Below are 14,556 nucleotides of genomic sequence, written 5' to 3'. Positions count from 1 at the left end.
GCAGAAAAAACACCAGCAGAGCGGACAATACAGAGCATGTTATTAACAGCACTGGTTAATTCCCAATAAATCACTATCTGGATCATTACTGTAAAACCATTTACTTTTGCAAATCGGTCACAGAGGACATAATCGCGGCCACTAAATTTTGCGAATTCCAGACGCCTGCATTCAAACTCTTAAAGAGATTACAAAAGCAATTCCGAAATTTTATTTGATGTCTGAAATGGGCGTCGGGCTCATCTCAGACACTGTTGACCAAGTTCCAGCCCGAACAGAAGTTTGTGTGCCGCACCAATCAATTAAACAGTTGTGGTAATATTTGCGCGGGGACAATGCCTGAGACCCCCCCCCCCCCCCCCCCCCCCCCAAGACGGCGGCAGAAAGGTGAACTAAAGTGCGCCGTCAAAGCGTGACGACAACGGGCTCCTCGTCAGGCGATTGCTTCAAACGGTTTAAACGAATGATGCGCTCTTGGTTTAGAATTCGGTAGTGAGATGTCATACAAAAAAGTAATTTGAATGTTGGATAATTTTTTTAAAGCTGTAGTTCGGAATTAATAGGTTTCATAGTGTGTATAGGAATAGGTTCCATAGCATGTGTAGCGTGTGGGATGACAAGGAAGATGACTTGTGGAAATAAATGACAGCTGTATGCTGTGCTGGTTTTGAGACGGTGGTGTGTATGTTCCTTTTTGTTTTCCTTGTCTCAAGGAAACAAAATTTTGACAGCAAATTTTGAACCCTGCTAGTGTACACGTTTCTGATCCAAAACTGACTTCGAGACCCAGTAGGTTTCAAAGCCGATTTCAAATAAGAAAACCAACGCAAAAGTCAACTTCGAAACCTGGGATGTTTTGAAGTGATTTTTGGCATTAGTTCCCGAAAAGATATGTCATCAGTTTGGTGGCCGGGAGCTAAAAGCATTTCATGCTTAAAATCATACTCATCAGTGCGGCCTTTATTATTCTCTGACTGAATCAATTCTGCTTTAATATGCAGGAGGGAACCATTTGGCTTTTCGAAGGCTTTACTGTGGTCATGGCGGCCTACTGGCTTTTCGGCTTCGCCCATGGCCAGAAGACGTACAATAGGAGCTGCCTTCTTGAGAGGCTTTGTCTTATTCTAATCTACTCACAGCTACGGCCAGTTGCAATCAAGGTGATTAATACAATCAAGAAAACACCTGTAGCCTGATTGCTGATCACATAGTGCAATCGCCAAAGTCTGTGAAACTCCTGCCAGGATTGTTCCGATTTTCGAAATCATTAAAGGCTTTGTTTGTTTTTCTTGAGATGGCAGCTGCAAGTTGTGTGGCTCACATACCTAAGTATGCTTCAAATCATGACCAGCTTTATTCATTTATATTCATCACATTTCTCTAGTCCTCCGTGTTGTTTCCTAGTCATCAAACTATTACGCACCTGTATGGAGTAGTTACATTTTGTTTTTACGTTTTTATCAAAACGGCTTGTGTCACCCTGTCTGGAATTCATCACCCTTGCTACGAAATGTCAAATTAATCTCACGTTGAGATACTTTTTAAAAGTGGAGATGACCGGCATTAAATGTTGTGTTTCTTTATCACTCCTGTTCATATTTTGTATATTACTTCAGTCAAAAGACACCACCAGTGTTCAATACGCCCCGTCCGAGCACAAGCTTTTCAGCCTGGATAAGGTGAGCGTGAGTGAGCACGTACTAAGCAGTACCAAAGGTAATGAGCGTGCACTGCTGCATTTTCAAAGTTTCATAAATGCTCTTTTTTAGAAAAAAATAAAAGCCAGGCATTGTTGTGGTATATTCATAACATTGTGGCTTTCTTGAAGAATGCGGGCATTCTGAAGGTGTTGCCGAAGGCTTGCCAGGGTGACAGCGCGGTCGAAGGCGACAAGTGCGAGCTAGTACACGCTCTATCGCAAGCTCTTGTTCTGCGAAAGCGCTTCTCAAAGTCGCTCTTGCATGCCTGTAGCCTTTGCTGCCCTACAGTGGTAATGGTAGGCAACTCCGGCTGACACAAGAAATCATCCAATCGCTGCCACACTCCGTTTCCCTTTAAAGGGCTGGTGAACCGAAATTTGGATTTCAGAAAACGATGCAGAAGCCGTAGGCGGGACGCTACAATCCCTAAAACACTACTCGTAGTCACAAGGCGATATCTCGAATGGACGGCCGTATTTTTGGAGAAAGAGGTTGAGATTGAACGAGGCCGATGAGGCGCGTGACGTCAAGATATCTCGTTTTCTCCTCTCTGCTTCGCCCCCTCAAGGCGGCGAGGCGGAGAAGACGCGAGGTCGTTCCCTTTCCTTCTCGGAGAAACAAGACAAACAAATCTGTCAAATGCGCCTCCTATTTTTAAAAGTAAAGTCATCCATTCGAAATATCGCTGTATGAGTGATGTTTTGGTGTTTGTAGCATCTTGTTACACGCTTTTGCCGCCGTTTTATGGAATCCAGATTTCGGTTCAACATCCCTTTAAGTGCAAGTGAAACTGAAATGCCAAGAATGAGCCCGTTGTCCTGAACGACAGTTGCACTGCACAAGCGCGCATGCTTAGCAACATTCAAAGCATGGAGCTTGCTCTTAAAGCCTCTGCATCAGGCTTCCTGTTGCAGCTCGTGGTACCGAAGCAAGCTTTTGGGCAGACACTTTTTTATAAGCAGAAACTTCACCTGGCACCGCAGAGCTCCGACCAGTACTCGGAGTACTTAGTTGCGGTATTTTAGATAAAACAGAAGGGCATTGAGCAGTGCAAACTACGATTATTGTCAGGTAAGAAGTATTCAGTTGCAGTAATTGTTTTGCTTTACATACAAAAAGGCTGGAGTATGCTTAAATGCTGGGCTAGCAACCGATTGCTACCAGGGGCCCTATGCTACACGACGGGACCAAGCGGAATCAAGGGACCGGGAGCCATCCAGCGACCTGGATGCAAAGATGGGTTCAGCTTTCACGGGATTGGTGCCACCTGGATCTTGTCCCAAAGGGCCAGCAGCAGCTGGATAGCCTCGCATTGCGATGCGGGGATGGGGATGCCGAGCGAGCTCGGGGCATGCCGCCCACTCAGTGTGAGGGCTAGGTGCTCCCACTGACTGGCTAGGTGCATGTTGATGAGTTCCTGGAAGGTGTTGTTTACACTTAGCAGCCGGAGCTTGGCGTTCGACGCGTACGGCGGCACCCCCAGTGCCAGCTAGTACCCCTTGCGAATAATCACGTCCATCTTGCCCTTACCTCTCGACAGCAGGTCAGGTTGAGATACGGATTTGCGCAGGCGATGTGGCTCACGACGAGTGGTTGGGTCAGCCGGATCAGGTCCGACTCCTAGAGCCCGTGTCTGTGACTCGGTATCCTTCTTCTCACCATGCGCATGACTTGCGTGGTTGTCTTGACGAGTCGGTCGACCGTGTACTTGGCTCCGCCGTCCCGCTGGAGGTGAAGGCCCCAGTATCCGAACCCGCTTCACCACCGGCACGGGGGTACCATCCTTTAACGTGGGGCGGATGTCCGCCTTCTTCTTCTTCGGGAATTGGCTTGCCCGCGCAGAGGAGCAACAGCTGAGACTTATCGGGGGCGCGCTGGAGGTTGCCGGCCTCGAGGTAGTTCTGTACCGTCTCAATGACTTCTTCGAGGAAGTCTTGCCTCCCGCTGTCCGATCCCGACGTAGCCCAAATCATCAGGTCGTCCACATAGAGTGGACGACCTGATGATTATAAGGTCGTCCACATAGAGTGGACGACCTTATAAATGCGTCAGCATTTATTGCTTTGGTGCACGCAGACGTCTTTCGTTTGGACGGTCGTGGTTCGTACTGGACTGAAATGGAATGGCATCGTGAGGCCGATTCGCGGTTCCCGCCGTGCTCTTTCACTCCGTTCCCTTTCCCCGTTACAAGAGGGAAAGAGTCTTCTGGTGCACGCTCTAATGACGCGTCGCGGGAGCGGCAGAGGAGGGGATCGGGCGGCCGTGGCGGTGGCACAACGTACGCGACAACGTAAAACCGAAACGCAGCGACGACGACGCTTGTGCGAAACCGCCGACGCCCGAGAGGATATATTGGCTTTTCGAAGATAATGGTACACAGACCGTAGGTGGCCATAGAGGGACGCTAGGCTGGCTACATCCGAAATCTCCGAGGCCCGGGAAAACAGACTGCCTCTCCGAACACAGCGCTATGCGGACCGTTGCGAGGTTGGAATTCCTTTCTTTCGCTAAGTTAAACCTCGGGAGCCAATTGCTAGTGTATTTTCTTGAGATTCAGCGTAGCAGAGGCAGTGATTTCGGAACCATTTTGTTTTTACGGTTATGTACGCGTGTTTTTAGCTTGATAGTTCTAAATGACGCGAACATATCGTCTAAATCCTCATCAATGTCATGCGAAAAAAAAAAAAAAAACTTTGTTGCTTTTACTGGGAACACCGTTCCACTAAAGCCTCTCAGAGCGCGTTCGTTGCTGTGCTTGCGCTTTTCGAAAAAGCATCTTCGGGATGACCCATAGGCTCACCGCAGTTGTAAGCGAACGCTGGCTGAACTTCGATATAGCGCGTGTGGGTTGTCATTTTTTCTGAGTTAGAGGCTATGACAGGCGCATGCAGACTCCCCCTATTTGGAAAAAAAAAAAAAGAATACATCGTTTTAAATAAGATTATACACGTCAATGTAAAAAGCTTGGAGTGAAAAAAGGCATGACTTCGAAGCGTTCTAGCGCCCACAAAAGCAGACAGTTCCAGCGTAGCATCTAAAGGTTCCTCCTAGTCCATTTGGTCGCGCAAATCATGGAAAGCATCACCAGAAGCTCTACGGTCACTGAAAGTTTAAGAAACGCCGGGTCGAGTTTTGAGAAGATACTTATCGCTAAGTATCCAATTATAAAATGGCATTAGCTGTTAAGAACGCCGATGAAGAAATCGGGAAGTAAAGAGCGTGTACATACAGTCTAAAAAAAATCTGTACTTGAAAGGTTCTTGAAGAACTCTTTCAGCTCGTGAAGAACGGTTTTGCCTCAAGCACCATCGCCCCCGGGCGCACTAGAAAGGCAACTGGGCGATGAAGAACTTTTTCGCATCAAAAAAGGAGCTTAAAAGCACTTTTTATAGGTTTTTCGCGACGAACCCTCTTAAGGGATGCTTTAAACACATTTTTATGGTACAAAATACTGCCAAGCCGAAGAACCCCTAACAGCTCTTTTACGACGAGATTTTTTTGGTGCGTTCTAAGCTAGGCCTTGTGTTGCTTTGGCTGACAATAACATTATAAGAGCTTAACATTCTGAGATTTACATAAAATGTGTCATTGCGAGGTCCACTGTTGGCATTGCGTAGGGGAATGGGCCGAGAAGCACGTACAGATTGGGTCCCCCTTCTGACATTAGCAATGGGGAGGTAAACTTCTCTCCGCATTTAGCGCGCCATTTTTGAGTGTCATCGCACCCGTCATCAACGCCGAGAAACTTAAAATTACTCGGTTACGAAACAAGCGCGACTTTGAATTATTCATTCCTAGTTTCGTATTCAAGGGCGGCTACTTTCAGAACTTTTTAAAAACCTGCTCCCCAATGGCGACATATATGGAGTACAGGGCTGGCGCACGCAGCCCGCTTGCGGACAAGAATTTCATAGCCCTCCGCCAACCACACGGATGAAGTAATCAGCGATGATTGAGGCGTGGTTGGGCAAGGGTTGCGACCGTGGTTGGCGGTCGTAGTGGCGACGGCTGAATTCCAAGCCTCCGTGCAGGGCTTAGTTCGGCGGTTTAATCGAGCATGATAAACTAGCATAACTAAAGCCTACTAAGCAATTTCTAACGCTATTTTATATATATTTTTATTTACCCTGCATTATTTGACAGCAAAATCTCCAATGCTACATATCGGCTCATTCAGGCCCGCTTCTGAACTGTGTATATTTCGTATATTTTTAAGCGGGATTTCTTTACCATGAGCGTGAAATTATTTGGTCAATGTTACAAGTACAAATTACTTTTAAGTAGGTCTTAATATTTTATATCTAGCGCATAATTCAAAACCAACAAAGCCGTTCGAGAGAGGAAGCGTTTAGAAATTACAGTCGCCGTCAAAAGATTACGGGAAATGGGAGCACCAGCCGAAGTGCGTATCTGCGCCTTCTGACAGCGCGTCGCCGCTCTCAAGAACCACGTTTTGCGCATGCGCATCCTTTCGTGCTCGCTGTCATGTCTTTTTTATTACAGAAGGCGCAGCAAGTAGTTTCGGCTGGCACTCCCGTGGCCCGCAAACTTTTTCTGCCAACTCTATTCACATCACGCGAGAAGGAGCGAATACCTGAACCATCGCGCAGGTTGTTGAATAGTTTGGTACTTCTCAAAACTAACTTACAAGGTAAACAGGCAAAAAAACAAAAAACAAAAAAACAAGTGCCAAAAAAAAAAGTTACCCATTTATTTTTTTTATTCCCTAATTGGGAATTAGCTTGTCTTCTAATATTTTTTACTGGAAAATTGCAGAAATCGTTGAGGCGGTTTCATATTGTACTGCGGGGCTTGGGGAATCCTGGTGTTTCGCCAAGGTACCTAGGTCTGCAACAGCACATTTCTACTTCTTCCACTTTGGGGTATGTTAGCATTCGAGTGGGTTCAGTGTGTGCGTTCAAGACTAGTTTAAGCTTGTTATTTTTAATAACAAAAATCCTTGGTTTGACCATTTTAACGTTTAGTTCTATTTTGGAAAGTTGGAGCATGTTTCAAAGTTTTGAAGATAATTTAACCAAGCATCCTTGTTAAAAAAAAAATATAAATCATATATGAGCGTCGTTACAGCTTTTTCTCGAACACAAAATTGAAGGTTACAAAGTTTTTTTAAAAGGCCTGTTTTCTAAGCTACTTTGTAATATCTGTTTCAATGCCCTATTTAAAGGATTCGATGTTTTCGTTTCTATTTTCAGTATAAAATAGATTAAAATAAAATAGTATAGATAATATAAATAATAGGTAAAATAGTATAAAATAGAAAGCACGTTTAAACATGTAAAACATTCTCCAAATCAAAAATTACAAAACAAGTTTGCTTTTATTACGTATAGTACAAGGATAATTGATCTGGTTTACTCCCGCACAAAAAGCGTTTGAACTCACCGAGCAGTGTTTAACATATGTAATATATAGCCACGCGTTCCCCCTTTCGCATTTTTAGTAGCTGAACTTTGATACTTCACATCCCCGCACTACTCTTTTGGGGAGTCTCAATACAGAGAATTACGGGCCATAATCAAACAATTTAAAGTATCAATTTGCACTCCGAGTTATTTCGAGGTTTTATTAAAATCATCCTGCTTTGTGATATGCCTTGTGCTTTGTTTCCTCCGCTTATAATGTTATTCTACAACAACCTGCCCCACATCGGTACATGTTTACTTTTCGTCGTGCAGCACTTGCCGTAAAACAAGCACAATATGAAAAATTAATGATACATTATGTTTGACAAAGGCTTTTCTAAAAAAAAAAAAAAAATTCACCCTTTGCAATAACGCGTTTTGGCGATATAAGTGTCTTTGCACATATATGCATATAAAAACATCATTGCTGCCCACACGTGACTACTACTACGAGGTAATATTCAACGAAGCCCATATTTCGACAGATACAACGGCGAATTTTGTTAAAAAGCAACAACGCAAAAAAAAAACGATGCGGCAGAAACTTAACCTAGAAGGGATATTGGCGAAAGCACTTGCTTAAAATGAGCCAATATTGCACGGCCAAAGGTATCAAAAAGGTATGCATAACGGCGTGCATTATTAAAGCTCAAAAATGGTAGAGAGTCGCTGTACCCAAAAATAAATTGAGTTTTTGTTTTTATTATGGCGTTTATTTTATGCTGATACGTACGAGGTCACCATCAGGATATGAAAACAAACAATATAATCGTGTAATGGTCGTATAAGCCGATGCCCGCCGCATGTATTCTCAATATATTTCGAAACTAAATATTGCAGCGACTCTGCCTTGTGGATTTTGTAAGATCTCTAAATTTTGCCTTCGACAGTCTCCGAGATACATGTAACGCAAAGGTATTCTTCGACTCTTTTAGTCGCTCGGTTACTCAACAAGAATGGTGTTATTATTATGTTTTTTGTTTGCCAGTTTCACAATGAATTATTACTAGGTGGTTGTGATTTTCGAAACATTATATATATATTTACCTCGGCGACTCAGTTTCTAGTGAGATGTGTGCATGTGGCATGTAATTTTTTTTTCTTCCCGATGGTTACAAAGTAAAAACAAAAATGTACATGTTTAATGAAATGAATGGAAGTGCGTAAACGAGCTTTTATGTATTCAAGATGACGAAAACCCCGAGATTGCGGATGAAAAAGCTACATAGACGCTGAGAGGTCTCGCTGGTATCTTTTAAACTTGAAACCTTTTAGTGTTCGGGTTATTTTTTTGCTGGCAGTCTTTTTTTTTTTTTTGACGAATGCAACGGCCGAGCGATGCGTGGTGGACCGGCAATCTTTGAGGAACATTTCTGTGATCCGATTGCAGATGCACAGCGCGACACTAATAGCGCGAACACGACTTCGTCGCTCTTTTGCATTTCAATTTAAAGGGGCACTGGAGGGCATTAACGTTTACCGCTTCGATTAGCCCCTAAATTGAGCGTTCTCCAACGCAACAGTAGTTTTGATGACGGTCCTCCGATACTGAGAGGAAGACAGAAAACCGGCGATGGCTTGTTCGCACTGACAGTGTCGCGGAGCATACGTGATGAACATTAAAAGAGAACATTGGGTGTGTCATTTTATATAGACATGCCTTTCTTTTAACAATTCTTTTTTTTTTTCGTTACGTTTGCGTTTATCTGAATGTTACGATTTCTTTAAATATTTTTTTTTCAATACTGGGAAGTTTTTTGGTAACGTCTCCAAAAGGCGGCCTCTCCTCAACAAGACCCATATTGCAGTGAAGCACCTCTGCTACTGAAGACCTGAGGAAGAGAATTCGTTCCCGCCTTTGGGCCTAGAGTGTAATGTATTTTCCACCCAGAGTCTTTATGGCGCTCCAAACGACCCTCGCATTTATCTAGAGGCACCTCTCTAAAGTTACCCGTTTTATGTTGCTCCTGTTTTTGCTTCACTAATGACATCCCGTTTCTTACTTCTCCGGATCACCCTGATGAATATTCGTTGGCTTCATTAAATTCCTTTGTATAAAGATACCCTGGCTGCCTATTTTAGAGCGTCTTTTTCTTTTTTTCTTCCTTTAGTGTCTCGAGGTCCTGAGGGCACATTAAAGTATTAAATAAATACACCGGACGCCTGCACGCAGTATTCTCTCTAAAGCCTGAAGCCATGTGTCGAGAACCATTCCATGTCTTCGTTCGTTGCATCATACAACGAGGTATAACTTCAGCGATTTGCGTATTTTTATGATAGTAACATTCTAACATAAACAGTAATTAGGATGTCATTCTATTGTAAAATAAATAAAGCTATTCAAGATTATGAACACTGTAGAGTGCCTTCAACCTGCAGCGCCGCATGTGGATATTTTCATATCAACTCTTATTTCACTCAGCTTTCTACTCAGCTGTAGGACACCCATTACAAGGTAATTGAAAGAAAATGCAAGCTCGCTTTTTATTTTTCTATTAGATGCCGCAGCACAATTCAAAAAGAACTTAAATACTAAATAAAGCGAAGAACTAAACAAAGAATATTAGCGCAAACAAAACAAACGTATAAATATTATCAGCTAAACTTTCTTGAAAGAGGGTGCTCTGTAACCAGCTCCTTGAAAATCGTGGCAAATCTAAGCGTTACTGCGCGGGTATAGTTACAGTAGGTATGTTGCGTTTTACTCTCGACTCATATTAGCATCGTCGGTGTGATATAAGGCATCATTGCTATGTGGAGTTGTTAAAGGAACCCAATGGATCCATTTCTTTGGTACGTCTCAAGCGTTTTTTAGGTGCTTCCAGTACTCGATAGGCACTAACAATAAACACAATTCACTCCACTCTTTAAGCTGAATGCACCACGGTCATCTGCATTAAGAGAAAATTATTAGTACAGTTTATTTTTTAAGTGTCTCTAAACGAATACAAACAGAGAAGTGAATCAGAAGTATAGTTAAACAGAGCTATAAATTCTATCCGAAAAGTCAGGACCGAACTAATGTTGGTGAAACTTCACACAGCCACTGTGAATGCTTTTCGAGTTTATGCTTCTTTGGCAACCACCAACTCACTCTTACAGCTCCCACAAATTATGTCAGACTGTATCAAACAATCTATTTGAGAACTTTACAACTTGCATACTCACTTCCTGGTGACAAATACCACTTTTTAAATTTCATACCTACAGACACCACGAAGACGGTCAGTGTAAAGTAATTATATTCTCTTGATATTTGTGCTTTGAAAACTAGTATTCTACCTTTTGTCTAAACTATTCTGCTTTTGTCTAAACTATTCTGCCAAAACGGGAATGTGTACATTCTATTGCCGAGATCAGTTTACCTCAGTTGGCTGGATGATCGATAAGAATAAACCACACATAAGTAGCAATATATACCACATATGAAGGTAGACGAGAACCTTGTACAAATTTGGCGATGCTTCTGGCTCTCTTGAATTTTATGGCCACATCTGCCTGCCCCGTTATGTAAACAATTTGCAGGGTTGGCAAACGTTCCTTTCTACGGCGGTAAGCAATATCAAAACATAATTGCAAGCACACGGCACCACATAGAAGCCGTATTGAAATTTAAATTCATTTAATACTGCGTTCCCTGACATGCAGATTTACCAAAGTCGTAATGTTTCAATGCCAACTGCAACTGCAACATGATGCATAAGTCAAGCGCAGCTCGTTTCATCAATAGCTACTCCTTAGCTCACATCGAGTTCGCAACTCAGTGGAAAGATCTTTCGATACCTATCAAAGAGCACTCGCATTCAGAACTCCCAATAAAGAATTCTGATTAATATTAGATATGGCCAACGTTGCTTTTATCGGGCCTGCAATTACACGATTTCTACCCTCTAAATCTATGCGCGCGGTGCATGAAGTAACCCAATCCGATAACCCCGTTTGATAACCCCCTTTGCCAATCCCACGCGTTATCATCCCCCATTTCCGAAATCCCCGACTTTCAAGAACGACGCACAGGCACTCCCGTACTGGCTTCCCCCAATTTCGCAAGTGACGCTTGACCTTGTCCGACGAAGTAAAAACAAAAGCGGCTTTGTGCATTGTTTTAATATTGAATTCAGACAATTTGACACACCATTTTAATTTCAACACCAGAGTTGGGATAGTTAATTTAACGTAGCTTAAGAAAAGAGCTCGAAAAAAACTGAGAACTACAAGGAGCACCCAAAAAGAGCTCTGACTCAGACCTTCTGCACAAGAGAGCAAGAGAACAAGAGACGGGATAGATAACCAATAAAACAACTCGATAAAACATCTCCAGCATATCGGCAAGTGCCTATGCACACTTGCAGCACCTCTTGAAAAATTCCAACCGACGGGGAGCTAAGACACCTGCCCTCTTTATAACAGGCAATACAAAATAACTCATCAATTTCTGTCACTATCTTAGCTATCTCAATTAGCAAAGGTGATCAACGCGGTCGAAACACTGGCATAGTCGGGGAATTTGGGATCATGGCTCTTGACACTCGGGGCAAGCAAGAGAAAGATTTTGTCGACGGGGTTTTCTGCAGTCGGGAAAAAAAACCCGTGGCATTCGAGAGGGGAAACTGCCACGGGAGAACGTGCTAAAACCATTTATACCTATACCCACCTCTCAATAACGAGAGGATTTATGAATCACACGTCGTCCATGTGAGATAAAAATGCCCTTCTAAATTCAGCCGTGCCTATTTTTAGCCCAGCGACCCCGACCGACTACAGACGTGCACGACCGACGTCCCAAATATAAACGACAGAAAAAAGGAAAGGGTCGTCTCTCCATCCTTCAGCACATTCCCCTCCAACTCCAACATAATCTCGAAACCCGTTCTCACACCTCATCACCAACGCTTTCCTTCCCATCTGGGTCACCTCCCCCTTAAATAAAAAATAAACGCGTCGTTCTACCGAGCAGGGACAAAATGAAAATGCAAAGTATACAGAACAGCCGTCCAAACGACCCTGACTGTCGGCCCCATTTTTCGACCGCAGTGGCCGCCGCCGCCGGCGGTGACATCGCTAGCGTCCGTAGCGCCATCTCTGCGGATGTAGCGGCGGCTGGTCACCATGACGACCGCCAATAGGGGCTCGACGAGCGCGGGAGCTTTTCCCGGTTCGGGAAAGAGGGCAGCCCGGTCGCTGGCGAGCAGATGGGTTTTCTCCGGACGTAAATAAAGGAGACGGCACGCACCATCCCTCGTGGCTCCTTCCGGAAGCAAAGCGAAAGAAGAGGAGGGAGGAGGAGGACGAGGAGATGGAAGATGGAGAGCGGAGGACGGGAGGAGGGTGGCGGAAGATGGAATGCCGGGAAGGGGCCTCCACCGGCGCCGACATCCGAGCCCAAGTGCGCATGGCGATTGTGCCCGGGAGTCCGCGCCGCGGTGACGCCGGGTCGTTGGATCACCATTGAACACGCCCCGAGGATTTCGTGAGCGGGAACCCTGCTTAATTAAGATCATTCCTGACTCAAATCAAGAGGACCTCTTCACCTTTCGGGACTGTGTTTTCGGCGCTCCACGCTCGTACTGGCATGGTGAGCGGAATTTTCTGGTCGAGCGGATCGGGTTACAAGCGAGAGGTGTCTGCGGGATGGGTGGCTTGTGCAATTAGAAGAGCGTGAATATAGGTGGCCCGGTGACAGACGTGCACGTTTTAGTTGCACGGTATTTCCTGTCAGCGCGCCTTTAGCGAAAATATCAGATTTTGTGTTGTGAGGGATTGCATTTCAGGTACTCGCTGTTTCGAAGTCCGACACATCGGGAGAAATATTATGACGCGAAATTACTTCACGGACAAAATGCGTGCTCGCATCCAGATAGTTTTTTGCATTATATTTTGCTGTTTATGTAATAGAAAATACCTAATTTGTACCTGAGATGACGACTGTCTTGAATTAACAGGATAATTGTCACTAACGTATTTAGATACTTAGCATGCACTGCACCTTGTGGATAAACAAAAATGTAAGTGTTGTAAGGCAAACAAAATCGAGAAATTCGTGGTTCTTAACAAACAACAAATTATATGGTCTCACTGAAGCGATATTTCAGGTAAAAGCTTCTTACTTTCACAATTAAGCTGTGAATTCATCGCCTTGATACCGCTAACCAAAGTACTAGCAATAAGCTTGGTACTTAAATTCTTGGTAAATAAATTCATTAAAATGTGTAGAATAACGCTTAAAACACTTACAGCATATTCTCTCTTCGAACATTATACAAATCTTAAGGGTGATGGGAGTCCAAAAAATAAATCGGGTTTTGCAACAATGGGATGAACCTTAAAAAGTGTTAGTTCAAGACACACTGTCATTGGACAAATATAATTAACAAAATTATTAAATTTTTTTTAAATGACGTGTTGGCGCTAATTGTACCATTTCGCTAGCCCTCACTCGATTGTTTCCAAAAGTAACACAAATCAATTAGGACTACAGGATTCGGGCCCTCTTGTAACTTGCAGCCTCTCGATGCCGTTTCCTCGATGATTAACCACGACATTCGATGCGATGTCCTCCACCTTTTCACCAGGGAGTTGGCAGTCTTCAGGAAGCTAGAGATGTTACCTGGAACTGGTGTACTTCGTGACAGCCTTGGTGCCCTTAGACACCGCATGCTTTTCCGTTTCACCCGGCAGCAGGAGCCTCACAGCCGTCTGGATATCCCGGCTCGTGATGGCCGAGAGCTTGTTGTAGTGAGCCAGGCGGGACGACTCTGCTGCGATGCGCTCTAAGATGTCGTTCACGAAATTGTTTATGAATGACATGGCCTTTCTGGACACTCCGGTTTCGGGGTCGACCTATTAGAGCACCTTGTAGATGTAGACGCTGAAGCTCTCCTTCCTCATGCGCCTCTTCTTCTTCTTGTCGCTGGCACGCGCAATTTTCTGTGCCTTGCCCGCTTTCTTCACTCTTTTTTTCCGCTCGGTTGGGGAGGCATCCTCGCGCGACGTGTCTGCGACAGAAGACCGACGTTGATACAAGCGAAATGCCGACAAAACGACTCCTGGGGTCAGTCAAAGCCCAGTAGTCGTTTTTAATATTGACATCAAAGATTCGTGGTCCTTTTATCTTGCGGATACAATGTACCATGTTCTAGGAGCGTAAACGATAAACACAACTATCAGATAATTTGACGTCAGCATGTACAGCCCTGGAAGTAATGCACTCATGTCTCATTTTTATGGATTCCGTTAATATAGATGCCCCGCTATATTGAGGCCATTTTCGGAGGCAACCGGAGAAATTACATCAATTTTTGTCTCGTTATTATGAAAAACTCACACTGTGGCGATTTCTTGGGAGAACGGAGGTGTCCATATTAACGAGACATCCCTATACGAAGATAGTGCTACTGATAAACAAGGAAAAACAATTCCAGAAAAAAACGACG

General features: G+C 44.1%; 1 protein-coding gene across 1 annotated transcript in view; it reads left to right on the top strand.

The window, feature by feature from the left end:
- The first annotated feature begins 11,396 nt into the window (after window positions 1-11,396).
- The window catches only part of LOC8029269, a 289,994-nt gene continuing 286,834 nt past the window's right edge, over window positions 11,397-14,556 (top strand). Inside the window, exon 1 of the mRNA XM_042291990.1 lies at window positions 11,397-12,698. The gene's annotated coding sequence lies outside the window, so the exon portion shown is untranslated. The remainder of the gene's footprint in view (window positions 12,699-14,556) is intronic.

The sequence above is a fragment of the Ixodes scapularis genome, unplaced genomic scaffold (assembly GCF_016920785.2).
Source record: "Ixodes scapularis isolate PalLabHiFi unplaced genomic scaffold, ASM1692078v2 PGA_scaffold2__306_contigs__length_199485367, whole genome shotgun sequence".
Classification (NCBI taxonomy): domain Eukaryota; kingdom Metazoa; phylum Arthropoda; class Arachnida; order Ixodida; family Ixodidae; genus Ixodes; species Ixodes scapularis.
The sequence above is the reverse complement of the archived record's forward strand: the minus strand, read 5'-3'. Positions and strand labels throughout refer to the sequence as shown.